This window comes from Camellia sinensis, chromosome 2 (assembly GCF_055761805.1).
Source record: "Camellia sinensis isolate YWXY chromosome 2, ASM5576180v1, whole genome shotgun sequence".
NCBI lineage: Eukaryota > Viridiplantae > Streptophyta > Magnoliopsida > Ericales > Theaceae > Camellia > Camellia sinensis.
Window position 1 is genome coordinate 115,406,065 of NC_138962.1, and position 16,289 is coordinate 115,422,353.

A 16,289-nucleotide genomic window follows, 5' to 3' on the forward strand; every position below is an offset into this window, starting at 1 on the left:
TTCTATGCCGCGTTGTGATTCACGTGGTATATTTGGTTGCTCAAAACCATTACCGAGTGAATGGGAAATTGAAGCCAAAGTGTGCTCCATGAAAATGGAGTTTTGGTGGAAATTCCTTAAGGTTGTAAATTGGCTTGTCCCACATTGATTTGGTGGGAGGTTTTGAAAGGGTTTATAAGGCTTAGGGTGAGATACTTGGGGTGTGCCCCAAGGGGTACCCAAGTGTTTTAGAGGGAGAGGTTATGGGCAAAATGGGCTAGACCCATTGGACCCAAAAATCACCACACGCGCGCGCGCCGCCGCCGCCGTCCGTCCGGCCGGGCCTGGGCTTGGGCGCGGGTGTGTGGTTGGGTTGGGCTTCTAATCTTTTTGGGCCAAAAACATTTGAATTTAATTTTATTTTTTTTATTAAAATAAAATCCATAATTCAAATTAAATTAGTTTGGATTTTTTGTTCATCCAAACAGGGCCCTTCCCGGTTTCAAACAGAAATAAACTGTTTTGGAATTAGTGCACACCCAAACAGGGCCCTTCCCGGTTTCAAACAGAAATAAACTGTTTTGGAATTAATGCACACCCAAACAGGGCCCTTCCCGTTTTGCTATCTGTTTGAATTCAAATCCAACAGGTATCATACCTGTTCAATTCAAAACCAAGAGTTACATACCTGTTTAATTCAAAATGAAGAGCCACCTTCACATCTATAAATAGGACCACCCTCATTTGATGTTAAGCATTCAGAAATTTCGTATTTCACTTCTGTTTTCTATTCTTCATCTTGCTGCATTTTATTTTCAAAAGAAAGAGTGTAAACACTTAGTGTGTTCGTAAGGCAAACAATTAGTAGTGCTGCTATTGTTTGTGGAAGATCATTTCATCCTGGGAGATAGACGTCCGAATTCTGAAAGCACCGTGGAGAGGACGAATCTGTCTTAAGGACACAGTGTTAAACACTGGACTTGATCAGAAAAACAATTCAAAGAAATTAAATCAAGTAAGTTATTTAATTACTTTTAGTGTTGTTTTTTATTTGTTTATTTATTCAGATTTTAATTTTGTTTTTGTAACAAAATAAAATCTGTTTTGTTTTTTTATTTATTTTTATTTCGAGTTTGATTTTTGTAATCAAACATATTCTCTCCTTTTCTCTATATCTTTTATTCTTGTTGTTGTTTTGTACACAACAGAATTAAATCTTTTAAATACAGTGAAGATTGTCCAACAGATTGTAAGTGTGCATCCCTACCACACGTTATCAGACACAAAGCTCACAAGCACACCCTCGCTCTAAGGCAAACATGGTCTGGTAGATGCAAAGCTTCTAATGATGTTTTTCTTCGATTTGCATTTGTATGTGACCCTTGCAATCTGAATATTTGTGTTGGGTGTGCTGTTTTGCCGGGTACCGTTAGTCACAGATACGATAAACACCCATTCACCCTAATCTATTCCCCTCCTCCTCTCAAAGACCCGAACATGGATGAGGAGTACTATTGTGAGATTTGTGAGCGGGAAATAAATCCAAACTTATGGTTCTATCATTGTGTCATTTGTGATCAATCTCTTCATACACTCTGCAGCCGTCCTATTGATTGGATTCCAAATGTCAAGTATTGGGAGGCCATTGAATTCCATCACCATGCCCACATCCCCCTGGAGAATTGTGATATTCAATCACCATGCAGCCAATGTGGCGAACGTTTCCAAGACAATTCGCATATGTACTATCAATGTCCACTTTGTGTTTTTTTCCTCTACGGTTGTTCCTTCTCGAAAAAATAAAATTTGTAAAAACTGAAATTTGATGAAAATCTATTTGGAGATTTTCAAATCCTAATTGTGATAGTTTGGCGGTTCCTTGGCTGGGCTATTTTTTAAATTTAAATTTAATTTTTTTGTTGTTGATGGTCCAATTATCAACAGAGGAATGAAATAATGTCCGGTTACAAAATAAAGTGAATATACTTCAAATTCAATAATGTAATTTGTAGAGTTGATTGAGATTGCAAAATCATACGCTCAAGTCAGATCATAATAAGGATAAATTTAAACTATTAAAAGTTAATCACTTAAAATAATTTTTTTTGTGACGGTTTTTTACATTTGTTGCTAAAAATTAACAATTAGTGACATTTTTTGTCATGATTTTTATAAATTATCGCTAAAACTTACAATTATTAACATTTTTTATGACGAATTTTTTAGACTGTTGTTGGTTTCTGCTTCAGAAATCTATGGATATCTCTGTTTTTTTTTAATTTTTTATTAGTACTAAATTTTTTTGTTTTGCTCAATTGTGTTTTTTTGGATAGGATCAATGATGATTGATAAAAACTGCGTTATCTATATGTAATTTCCTTAAAAGGGATTGAAGACAATTTTATTATTCTGAGATCCATTTTACCACACTATTAGTTTTTGTTTTTTTCTTTTCTTTTTTGGCTCATTAGTTTTAATGTTATGGAATCAATGGATTTATGTGAGCATCAGTGATGAGTAAACCTTTTGTTATCCTTGCACTTTGATTGCTAGTGAAGAAAACTATGGCGACTATTGACTCTGAGATGCTTTTCATTTTTTCTTGTTCTGTTTTCTCCTATTTTCTCTATAGGTTTTGTTTTCTCTATAGGTACGTACCACTTCAAAATGTAATAGGTTTCGTATGATGCTTTCATTTGATGATATGAATCACTCCAATGGCCAAACTAACATTAAAGAGTACATTTGAAAACCTTCAAATGTATGTTTGTTGGAGTAAAACAATATACATTTGAACGGTTTCTGTAGTGTTATTGTTTGGGTAAAACCTTCACCAGACACAATATAGCTTTGCAAATTTAAAGTAAACATTATTTTGTACCCCCTGCTCAAAGAGAAAATGTGTCAAAATCTACGATATCAAACCTTAACAATGAGTCAAAATCTACAGGATCACACCTATGGGACTTAAGGATTGATATAAAAAAATATTAAATAAAAGTAAAAAAAATAAGTAAATAAAAATGAAGTAGAAGAGCCAAATTCCTTGGTTTTATAAAAAAAATTCAGGGTATAAATTTGGATCAAGGTGTGGATGTGTCTTTTTTTTAGATGGTAAGGTGTGGATGTGTTTGAGATGACTTTAGTTTTTAGATTGTGTTTAATTTATGAATTTTTGGAGTAATTTGTAAAAACAAAAATAAATAAATAAAAATAGAAAAGGCAGATGTAATATAACTATTTTTTTTTTAATTTTCTTTTCAAATTTTTCTAAATTCATAAATCAAACACGGGGGTTTTAAACTTTAATGGTTCAAGACTAGTTACTACAGTCTACAAACTGTGATTTGATTATGATTTGGACAGAAATTTAAAAAATAAAGAAAAATGTGAATAAAATATAAATCTAACTTTTCACTTTTTAAAATTTTAATTTGAATTCATGATTCTCAAACACAATCTTAATGGAGTATGTTTTTTTAGATGAGAATCTTAATTAGAGAGGTACAAAAAATCAAAAAAATCAATTAAATCGATTGAATCAGACAAAATTAGTTATATCTGATTTGTTTATTTAGCAAAATTTATGCGTTTTTAAATTTAATTTTTTTTTGTTCTCGGTTCGGTATTGGTTCAAGCACCTTGTGCACGGGACTAAATCGAAATCGATCGCTTCAACATATAGTGTATTTATAATATATATATATATATATATAATCTAATAATATAATGATATTAATAAGTATAATAAATTATTAATCTTAATTAATTAACTTTATCATTTTTATAACTTAAATTTGTAAATTCTTATTATATATAATCTTAATTCTAATTCATTATTCTTGAAATTTTAGTATTTTTAAACTTTTTTTTTGTTTTTATTTTTGTTAATTTAGGAATTGAAAAGTATTTATTAAATGGATGAATTGGATATATTTGAAATGGTAGACAAATAATTAATTTAATATTTTTTTATATAAATTAATGATTGTATTTAAAAATGGTTCAAGTTTGAAAGATTTTAAACCGATTAAAATGCATCAAACCGAAGTATTTTAATCAATTCGATGCGATTTGATGAGAAAAACGGTCTATATCGGTATTCAAAATAATAAAACCGATACTATCGATTCATGTATGAGAGGATGTGGTCCAAAAATTCGAAGATCTTTGAAGAAAACTCGAATTCTCTAGAAATGATGAGAGGTATGTTGATGTTCCGAGATGTTTCAGTTAGTGCCGAGAAGGTGGGTAGCTTGTGATTAACAAGAATCATCGTGTACCCGTTCAGTGCCCCTTAACATAGATTTGGACCAAGTCACTTTCATCTACAGCCTCGTGATAGTCCACGGCTTTATCTTGGAACCTCTTCACATATTCAAGAATGTCTTCACCCTCTTATTGCTTTTCCTTACACAAGGTGAGTGTGGTCACTTTCTCGGCCACATGAAAGAATTTGGTGTGGAATTTGTTGACCGTCTCCTCCCAACTTCAGATAGAGTTTGGGGCCAAGTTAACGTACCAACTATATGCTCGGTCGGTGAGGGACTTGGAGAATTCTCTCAGTCGGAGGACATGATTTGAACCATGAATCCCCAAAGTCTCAATAAACCAAACAACATGTTCTCGAGCATTTCCTTGCTTGCCATCGAATTTGATGATCTTCAGCACCGTGTAACTCTCCAGATATGGATAACTCAACATCTCGATAGGGTATGGTGGCTTGACATCCAAATTGGGCAAAGAGGGTAAAGTCTTTTTGCCCCGTTCGAGATCGAACATGGCTTATGCATCGGCGACAGTGATAAATTGTTGAGAGAGAGAACTTCATGGTGGTATTCCCAGAACTTGGCTTGTAGACCCGAAGATCGAGCTTGGAGTGACTTGGCTATTTGGGTGTTGAGAATTCACCATCGGTGTAGGAACGTAGTGATATTGACCATTGGCATCTATGGATATGACATTCGGTGATAGAGCGTTGAATTGAGTTCCATAAACTCCGTTACACGCCATGGGTATGCCGGGTTAAGCTTGTAAAGCCGTTGTCAAAGCCAAAGGAGACCCGTTCAGTACATGAGTAGAATTTATAATCAGTGGAACAAAATTAGGTATGGATGAAGCACCATTTTGTAGAGAAATTTTTGTGAGCCTTCCTTGAACTTCCACAGCCGATAGAACACCATTTATCGCGCCGGAAACTACTCAAACCACAGTTGGGCCATGGCTTAATCCTCCAGGTGCATGATTTTGCGCTCCATGGGCCACAGGTTGGCAATGACTTGTTCCTCCTAACACTTGATTTTGCACACCATTGTGAGCAACTTCGGGGAGAATTAGGAGTGGGTCTTGATGGTTTTGACCATTCCCAACATCATCATGAAATTGTTGATGCTTGCCATTGCCGACTTAACCTACATTTGTTGTTGGTGGTGCGAAATTCGAACCCATCACCAACATGGAGTGGGTGAGATTTTGAAGGGTCGTGAGAATCTCTTGTTGAGTGTGTTAGAGTCCTTGAATGGCTTCAAGGATAAGAGGTGCGTCTTGAACTTGAATCCGCTCATTACCACCGTTAGAAGAGCCTTGTTGATGAACTTCTTCCTCTCTCATCATCTTCACTAGAGTTGTGTAGATTCCGGATCTTGTTGAGACTGTTAACCAATCCGCCTCCCGAGTGGAGTCGCCAAATGTATGAGAGGGTTCAAGAATGTGGTCTAAATATTCAGAGATCTTTGACGAAAACTCGAATTCTCTAGAAATGATGAGAGACTTAGATTCTTCAACGGTTACAACTAGAAACACAATAGCAAAGAGATGATGGAGATAAGAGATTGGGTGAAGAAAAAGGTAAAGTAATTAAAGAGAGAATAATGGTAAGGCTCTCCCATAGATTTCCCACTTTGACTCTCAAGGTAGATAATTGAGAAGGGAAATTTCTTTCCCAAAAAATGTCTCTCCAAAATCCATCCCTGGTAAAGCTATGGGTGGGTGCTATTTATAGACACCTCATGATGTAGGATGGAGCCCATGTGCAAGGAACATGGAAAATATTCTTTCTAACCACCTTGTCCGAGAAGGTGACCTCTCTGATGCAGTGCTGATCGAAGCAAAAGTAACAATCTTAAGATCCGTTGATTCACACAAGAATACCGGAAATAAGACTCCTCTTTAGACCCGTTGATTCCCAAGAATACCGAGTTTAAAGGCTCAACCAAAGTTGATTCACACAGAATTAACCAAAGTTGGAACAAAGAGTAATAAAACTCAAAATATATTAATCATCAAAACTCTCCCCCTTGCCCTAAGGCTTACATCTTTATTTATAATGAACCTAATTCTTGTAGAACAAGAAACAAATAAAATAGGAAATAAAATCAAAACTAAGAAAATAGGAAAACTACATCATATTAAATTAGGAAACTAAATAACTAAATAATTCCATAATATTCTATACCAATTTAGAATATTCATGGTCAAATATTAATTTTAAAATAATAAAATAAAAATACTTATTTTCTAAAATTCAGTCTGCATCATTCTTCCCCGCTTGAGAAAACTCGTCCTCGAGTTTCCATTACTTGAAATAACTTGGTACGTCTGCACTGATCCGCATCAACCTTGTATTTGAGGTTAATTTTCTCAAACCTGAATTGTAAACGAGAATCTTCTGAAATTAAATAAATAATTTTCTTCATTAAATTTAACCCATCTTCTTTGTAGTACAAATTCTGACTACAGAAATTTCGCTTCGCATCTTCGAGCAATTGATCTTCAAATACACTGTAATGAAAACTCCACGGATGGTAGTTTTGTTGGAATAAGTCCATTCCCATCTCGACTTCAACAGGTTTTCTTTTTTGATCAAATCCATATGGTAATGAATTTTTGTCTTCTTTGCTAGACACGAACAATATGACCCCATTACTGTCATTTTTCAGTTCTTCCACTTGATCATTTTTCCTTAATTCGATTGCATCACTAAATTGCAAAATCTCATACACACAGCCATCAGTTAGAGCATATTCACAATGTCTAAATTTTTCTTTGACTTCATGAATTTCAATCTCGTTCTCCACTAAATATTCATCAAATTTAGGAAGTAAATTCCAATCAACTTGTGATTCCAAAAATAAAGTATTTATATCTAATAATATATCATCAAACTCTTCCTCACTAAATATTTTGTGAATTATAGTACCTTCTAGATCAATTTCAATTTCGTCTTCTATATCGTCGAGAAAATCTCCCATGTCTCCTTTAACTATAATTTCTTCCATGACCTTTTCACGATACTCGTCATATGAGGGAGGAAAATCCCAATTAACTTGTGAGTCGGAAGAAAAGGAATCCAGATTCATAATTACCTTTTCATCTTTGTCAAAATATGGATTACGAGGTTTCGGCTGTTGTTGTTGTTGTTTCTTCATGGCAATGGACAAGATTGTAATCTGTTTGGCTAGAGCATCGATTTGTCATTGCATTCTCACTTTCTTAGCCTCAAAAACTTCATCTACAATACGTCTCCTTAGTGGCATGTTTGCAAGAACGTAACCTAGCTCTAATACCAACTGATGCAGTGCTATTCGAAACAATAGTAACAATCTTAAGATCCGTTGATTCACACAAGAATACCGGAAATAAGACTCTTCTCTAGACCCGTTGATTCCTCAAGAATACCGAGTTTAAAGGCTCAACCAAAGTTGATTCACACAGAATTAACCAAAGTTGGAACAAAGAGTAATAAAACTCAAAATATATTAATCATCAAAAACTCTCCCCCTTGCCCTAAGGCTTACATCTTTATTTATAATGAACCTAATTCTTGTAGAACAAGAAACAAATAAAATAGGAAATAAAATCAAAACTAAGAAAATAGGAAAACTACATCATATTAAATTAGGAAACTAAATAACTAAATAATTCCATAATATTCTATACCAATTTAGAATATTCATGGTCAAATATTAATTTTAAAATAATAAAATAAAAATACTTATTTTCTAAAATTCAGTCTGCATCACTCTCCGAGGATGAGAAAAATCCCGAAGAGGATATCAACCTCTCGGTGAACCCCTTTTCTTAGCCACACCTAATCAATGATATCCAATCATCCCAAAGGGTCAGGGGTAGTCCAAGAGGACATCCTACCGCAGAAGGGTCAGGGGTAGTTCAAAAGAATGCCCTGCTGCAAATATTGTCGAGTCTCAAGAACCCCCTAGATCGTGCCACCGCGACTCAGGTATAGGCTAGTTTAACCGAAGTGTGAATTTATCTCCACTCACCGTCCTCGAGATCGGGTCCTTTGTGCGGACTCCATTACGCCCATGGTTCTGGTGCGTAGATCCGAGAAAGCTCTGAGCCCGCAAGTGTTCTAGGACTCATTAATAGAATGGCTTCTACATTGCGTCCGAATCCGTTTGAAGCCAAGCGCTTCGGATCTCTAGGTTCGTAGATTCGAACCCTTTCGAGTCCGAGCTCAAATAGGTCTCTAGATTCGTGGTTCTGAACCCTTTCCAGACTAAGGCAATACCTCGGATAATGGATCTCCTCTGAGGGTTTCATCTCTTCTGAAAGCAATGGTTAACCTTTTGGAACACTCGTATGATCTGGACCTCCTCATAGTACCCAAATGTCTTCTCTCACTCCACTCTTGCAACCGAAGAAGAGCTGCAACCTTTCAAGCGATATCAGAACCGTTTTGCTACCTTGGATTATATCATGGAACTAGAAAGTGATGTTTTTGTTTACACATATGATGGGAACATGGCAAAGGTGGTGCAAGGGCACAGACGGTTTGAAGGATTTCGAAAAACCATAAACCCCGACAGGTACATTGTCTTTGGCTCTTTTCTATTGGTACTTTAACCATTAAATTGTAAGTTAGATTACTAATATTTGACATTTTTTCATTTTCAGAAAATTTTTTGTTAGATTGATTGATCATTTGGATGAAGGTGCTATGTCTTGGGAAGAATTTTCTTCAGAGGTTAAGAGGTTGCACTCGGATAGACTTGGAGCACCATATCTTAGACTGCCGAGAGAATCACCAAGGTTAGAGGAGAATTTTTATGCAAATCCTTTTCCTGGTTGTGTCTGTAATAGTTCTCAGGAGCAACTTGACCGTAGACCAAATCTATCGGCTGCTTCACAAAGATAGTGTTTTAGTTTTAGTTAGAAATACAAATTTGGCCTCTCCTGTTAAGTATACAAAACCCCATGCTTTGAAGGTGGCCAATATGGGTTTTCAAAAGAAATTGCATTTTTCAAAATTCAGGATTGGTGATGGCAGCCAACAGGGCGGAGGAGAGTCTCGAGGTTAATTCGATTGTTCCAGAAGCAAGTTTTAGTTTTGATGTACAAAATAGATAAAGAACATACATGGGAAGAAGCAGAGAAGGTTATAAATCATTGATAATAATACACACAGGTCAGTTACAAAGCATAGTGAAACTCTCCATGTGAATGTGGAGTACTTCCAAGTTCATAATCTATTCATTATACTTTCTTCGATTGTCAAAATTCATTTGTTAAATAGGGCTTTCTCACAAAGTTGGATGTAATATTTGATTAAATATCATAATAGAAAGTTCTTCCACATTTGTCAAAATTATTTTCTTTTGTCATGATTTATACGTTGCTCAAAATCTTGTTCAACATAAGAGATGGTTTGTCTAGTAAGAAATTGTGATGGTGGCTTTGAATCTTCCTTTTCCTCTCTTATACTTTCTTCATGTGCAAATGCAGCATTTGGGGTGTTTATAGATCAGTTTTAGTGACCATGTTGAGAAACAAACATGTTTGGTGTCTCAATATCGACTAATCCAACATCTTAGTTTTAGGTTTTTATATCCCAAATTTACTCCACTTCTTCTTTTTCTAGTATTTTGTGTGCATAACGTAGCGTAGGTTTCTAAAATGGTGTGCATAATGCAGCTAGACAACAAGAGTTCGGCTTCATTATATCCACGAGACAAATTGTTAAAAGCGACAAAATAACGAGCCCTTGAAACATCCATTCCATCTAAACCAAAAGCCAAGATGTTCAAAGTCATCCAACAACAAACAACTTTTTCTTGCACATACGCAAACTAAATTATAATGCATCGATGTCAAGAACAAAACAAAAGCAAAATAGATGACAAAGTATGCAACTAAATGAGGAAATCACTCAATCACAAACCCCCCAAAACACTAGAAAATCACTCAATGGGTAACAAGACTTCATTAGTCCTAAAAGCAGGCAAAGTCCAAGGAGGGTTGTACCTAGCCACCAAGAACTCCTCAATCACCATATACCGATCTCTCTCCAACCCTTTCATCAGCTCCTCCACCTTCTTCACCACCACCTCCTCCGTGGCCACGCCACCAAACTTTACCACCCCATACTTCCTCTCCCCCTTCTCCCTAATCATCACCCTCTCGTCCACCTTAGCGCCTCCTCCGTCTTCTTATACTTCTCCGGCAATACAAACTGTGAAAATCCTAAGTGATTCGTGATTAGATCAAGATTAAAATATTCCAATTCCCAATTATTCAAAACACACAATCTAAATCATCAAGCACTTACGAAAGTGATTTAGATTGTTGTTTTTGAAATAAACAATAAATCGACACAAACGATTTTTATGTGGAAAAACCACAATTGAAGAACCTTCAACTGTAATCAAAAACCACGGGCGAAACGCCACTAATCAATCCACTACTGAACAAAGAAAGATTACAAAGATAACACACAAATTACCCAACTTAGTCAATTTGTCTTCAAACCTTCTGTAACTCTTTCACCATGCCTTCATCTCGGAACTGATTAATCTGAAGTTGAATCCATAACTTCACTTGTCGAATCAACGACTACGTACAAAATCAAACTCCTTTGAAACTCCATGTTTGAATCTTCGGAATCCACCGAAAAATAACACTCTTGTATGTATTCAATCAAACTCCTTGATCTATGCTTGTCAATGCATGAGTTTAATACTCACTCAAATTATCAAGGAAAACTCACAAAAACACTCCAGAAGAAAACCTTAGAAAACCTCAAAGTAGATCTAGAAAAGTTAATCCTAATTTTGGAGTAAAACAACTACTTATAGAAATCCTAGATTTTGAAGCTCGCTCGAGCGAGAACCTTAACTTGAGTGATTTCCATAAGTGCCTTCGTTCGAGCCACGAAACCTTCGCTCGAGCGAACAATGAACTCTTTCAGGTTTTTATGTTGATGCAGTCCTTCGCTCGAGCCACCAATGCTTCGCTCGAGCTCACATTCATCTCTTTCAGGTTTTTGCCAAACGCAGTCCTTCGCTCGGGTGAGGACTCCTTCGCTTGAACGAGGAAGACAAAACAATAAGGAAATTTTACAACTCAATTAACAAAGTTGTTCACGGGATTAACAAGAACAAGGAACCTAACAATCTCCCCCTTTGTCAATACCCGGACAAAACTTTCTAACAAAATTTCCTAAACAAACGAACAAACTAAACAAACCAACTAAAAACCAAAAAAAGAACAACTAGCAAACCAATCTTGAGGAACAACTAATCTGCTCCAAATAACCAATCTGCACAACATAAACTTGAAGAGAATTTGTTATGCAACATAATAAACCATCAAGACATCATCATATAAACCATCAAAAAAAACTAATCCAGTGCTATCTGCAAAGACACATCATGAGTAGGAAAAAACATATATCCCAAAAGCATGTAAACATCATTAGAATGTGTATCCCATATACATCATATACATCACCAAAAAAAATAGACCTTGCCTGCAAAAACATATGAGTACCACAATATATATATCCCCCAAAACATAATACCACAAAGATATACCACAAAGATATATACCCCCCCCCCAAAATCGTAATACTTCCCCTTTTTGTTCGGGAGTGACCCAAAAACAGTCATATACACCATAAGACAGAAACCAAAAACTGTGCCAGAAAAGAGAAAAACTGTGCAAAAACAACCGTAGTCCAAAAACTAGGAAGGAGGAGGTGGTGGATGCTGCATCTGAAGCATAGAGAGGATCTGAGCAAGCATGGTACTCTGCTGGTCAAGGCGGCCGTCAAGAGTATCGAGTCGGGCATCCAATTGATCAAGGCGACGAGTGACAGACTGCTCAAACATCTGCAGATGGCTACGAAATGAGCGAGGCCGTATCTCAGGTAGATTAGGTACATCGGCAGTGGCTGCCTCAAACTCCCCCTCCTCTGCAAAAGGATCATCATCACCTGCACCAGAACTCCCAACCCCCGACACACTCCCCCTCACATGGGCTTGACTCTGGGAAACTGTGAGCTTTGTGATGGGTTTTATAGGATGTGCAAACTCATCATCATCAAAAACAGGAATATCAAGAGAAGTGAGAAAACGAGTAAACAAACACCTAAAAGGAAGCCCCAAAGACTTTCGACCCTCAAAGACCCCAATCATTGTGGAAACAATCATCTCTGAAAGATCAATGGGAAGTCTATGATGAATACAACACAACACATATCCCTAGTCCTGGGTAATGTGCGAGGAATGGGTAGTGACATGCAGATTTGCACACACAATGATATTCATAAGATGGAATCTAGGAAGCAACTCATTTTACTGAATGAGTGCCCCGGCGAGCCAAGTTCGGTCAACACCACAAAACTCAGATGCAACATGATCAAAATCGACACCTGACCGAGTAAGAAATGGAAATTGAAAATTACCAACTTCAAGGAGATCAAGAAAAACACGAAAAACATCACCAGTGATAACTAGAGACTTCATCCTACCCAAGAGGTAAAGGAGGCCGAAATTTATTTTCGAATGAAATGGATGTTGTAATAAAATTCTCGGATAAGACTCAGATTTTGTGGCTCCGAAAAATGTAACACTTGATCACCGCCTAGAGTATCGAATAAAGACCGAATTGTAAGAACCTCAAAAGCACTAGGAAGTACATTTCTTTCTAAATGGACTTTCCGAGTGGCAAACGACTCCCTCAACAACTTAGACTTGTCTTTAGACTCGAATTTGTCAATGTTGAAAAAAGGACAGGAAACAGTGGTTTTACGACGCTTGGATGATTCAGCCATGACTAGACAACTGTCACGACCCAAACCCGTCCCTATGGGTTTAGCATCGCGACTGGCCAGTAATCCATGATTACCAAAGGCCTGTTTAACAGTAATGACAGTAATACAGAGTAAGGGGCTGGCAGAAGCCAAACAGTAAATAAAAAATGTCCAATGAGCTATGAAACCTGAATGCAAGAAGACTTTATGCACAAGCCACATTGATAAACAAAACGTATATACATCATATACACAAACACGATATCCGGGTTAGGGACCAAGTCCCTTACACATAACTGCACAGTCAAGACTTAAGTATGTATTACAGCAGAGACAGAAGGGTGAAACCGAGACACCCCAAAAAGCCTTAGCTTGAACAGACTCGGGACCTCGAGGTGAGGCATAAAGGTTGGCTTGACAAAACGGGAGCTTAACTTGACGCTCCTAGCTTCGGTTCGGTGCCTGGACACCTACATATAAATATAAACAGTGAGCTAAAGCCCAGTGAATAACATATGCGTAAAGGGGTTAAAAATGAATGTTCTTTCATTAATTAAAACAGTCATTTGCATCAGTAAATCAGTTATTCAATCAGTGGTTCATATTTCATGCCATGACGATTAATTAGAAACCATAGTAGTCATATGTGGTACATCCAATAGCAAAACAGTACAGTAGGTCTTAACAGACCGAACAGTCAGTTGATGGCCATCATAACAGTAACAGTAGTAGTTCCAAACATTAAAACCGACAGAGATCTCTGTAACAGTAGCAGTAACGGTCCAGTAACAGTAAGTTGCTAAGAATGCCACGAATACGTTCACAAATAGGACAAACATTCAGAAAATGATGCCATTTCAGAAAGCAGTATAATCAGTCGTTCAGAAATAGTTATAATTGAACATATCTTTACAACATTGTTACTCACAGAGTACTGGGCTATAGGCAAGCTAATGAGCATCCTCGGATGCCAACCCTACAGCTGCAGAACGAACACACACTAAGTTACACACTTGGGATTAATAACTTAGCCCCTAACTTGACTTGGTGTGGTTCTATAACATTATCCCCATACAGATGCCTTAAACATGGCCTAGGAATGCCTAGGATGGGATGAGGATATAAAAATTACACTTTAAAACACTTTTCAAAATTTGCTGAAAATAGGGGTCTCGCTCGCGCATGGCTTTCTACGCTCAAGCGAGCTTTCCAAAACAGAGGGGTCGCTCGAGCGTGGACTTCCTCACTCGAGTGGTCTGTAAAAATGCAAAAAGTACTGGATGTTGAAAATCCCCGCTCGATGCTCGCTCGAGCGTGAGACACAGCTCTTCGCTCGAGCGTAGGTCTCGTCGCTCGAGCGTGCGTCTTCGTGCACCAAAAACCTGAGAGCTTGCAATCTACGCTCGAGCCAGCATTCGTTCGCTCGAGCGGAGCTCTAAACAAAAGATGGTCACTCCAGCGTGGAAACCAAAATCTGGAATTTCCAGATTTGCCTTCAAAGCTCAAACCAAGCATTCAACATATCAAAACTCAACCTTTTGGTCCAATTTTCTGGAAAACACTTGAAAACTCATACTACAACATGTTTTTGAAGATCAATTTGTAAAATCAAGCCCAAAGGTAAGCCAATTGAACACAATTTCAAAAAACCCTTCATGAACAATGCAAGAACATCACATGCATGAGTTCCTATGAACTCTAATGCTCTAAAACATGATCAAATGCAAGATTTAGCTTAAAATCAAGGTGAATTCATGGACTACAACCAAAACATGGACATGCATGTAAGGATTTCATGAAGAACAACTTCAAAATACTAGAATACGTACATGCATGCATGAATTAACTCTTAATTCAACTCTTCAAATTAATTCTTAACTTTAAACTCCAAATTTCTATGAACTAAGCATGAAACAACTCAAGTTCATAATCAAGAGGGTGAATTCCCTACCTTAGGTCTTGAACTCCAAGTATGTTAGCTTAAATTTTGCAATCTTCTTCAATTCCTCTAATTTTCCTAGCTAAATTCTTGTTGAATCAATTTCCTCCTATCTCTCTCTCTCTCTCTCTCTCTCTCTCTCTCTCTCTCTCTCTCTCTCTTTCACGGTTTTTGGTCAAGAAGATGAACAAAAGTGGTGTATTCAATTTGTATAAGGCATAATAAGGGTGGGTTTTTGAGTCAATCCACTCAATGGCAAAAAGGTAATAAACCTTGGTTCAATTAATTTAACAATAATACCAATTTAATCATTCCAAATTGAATTTTAATTAAACCTATCATAAAATCACATAAATCCTAACTAGCACAAAACACTGATCAATTTCTGATTCGGTCACCGATAAGACCTTCAATTAGCAGTTTGAAATTAAAACACGAACAGATCATTAGTAATCAAACAGATAGGAATGCATTTAAAGCCATACACTCATGCAAACAGATTAGGATTTCATTCTAATCAATTACTCATCATGCTTAGTCACAGATTAGCACTAATCAGAGGTGAGGGTCATCACAACAACCCAATAACAATAACAGAAAAACCCTGAAAACAAACAGAAGAAGTCAGCAAAACACATTAGTTCAACATGGTTAGAAAAATAAGCATAAACCTGTAGCAAAATCTAAATGTTAAGAACAACAGACTAATGAGGAAATCACAGACACAGACAAAGCACCAAGAGAATAAGCAGAAAGCTATAGTAGTATATACTAAGACCACAATGTAAACACTAAAATGTTAAAACATGAATTAAACAAGAAAGAGTGACACACATAAACCACCCACAGAGAGTAGAATAATAGAACCCCCAAAACCAAACAACAGATGTTAATATATGTAGATAAAAAAAAATCCCAATGTGAAATCCTAAATCAAAATCTCGAATTTTAAACCCTCACATAAAAAACAAGCAAAATGTTGAAAATGCCTAACTATAGAGACAAGAGATAGACACGAAATCAATATCAAATAACCAAAAGCAACAATTACAAACCCTAGATTATGACAGAGCATATTCACATTCACATATCAAACGAAGAAGTTAAAAAAAAACAAAGAAGAAAAAAAAACTTACCAACGATGGAGAATGCACACAATGGAAAGGAAAATGCTTCAAAACCAATAGACAAACACCAGAAGAGGGCCACAGTGAAGACCACGAAAACCCTAGGGGAGAGAGAGGGGAATCACGAAGAATGAGAGAAAACAAATGAACTAAAAAGACACAACTTTAGAATTTGAACCGCGACAGTTTGCTT

General features: G+C 36.6%; 2 non-coding genes across 2 annotated transcripts; both read left to right on the forward strand.

Moving 5' to 3' along the window:
- The first annotated feature begins 2,309 nt into the window (after positions 1–2,309).
- On the forward strand, positions 2,310–2,400 carry LOC114258371 (small nucleolar RNA snoR27). Its single transcript, XR_003627945.2, has one exon. It is a non-coding gene; the product is annotated as a small nucleolar RNA snoR27 (small nucleolar RNA).
- An 80-nt stretch (positions 2,401–2,480) lies between these two features.
- Positions 2,481–2,570, forward strand: LOC114265806 (small nucleolar RNA snoR26). Its single transcript, XR_003630463.2, has one exon. It is a non-coding gene; the product is annotated as a small nucleolar RNA snoR26 (small nucleolar RNA).
- The last annotated feature ends 13,719 nt before the right edge of the window (positions 2,571–16,289 follow it).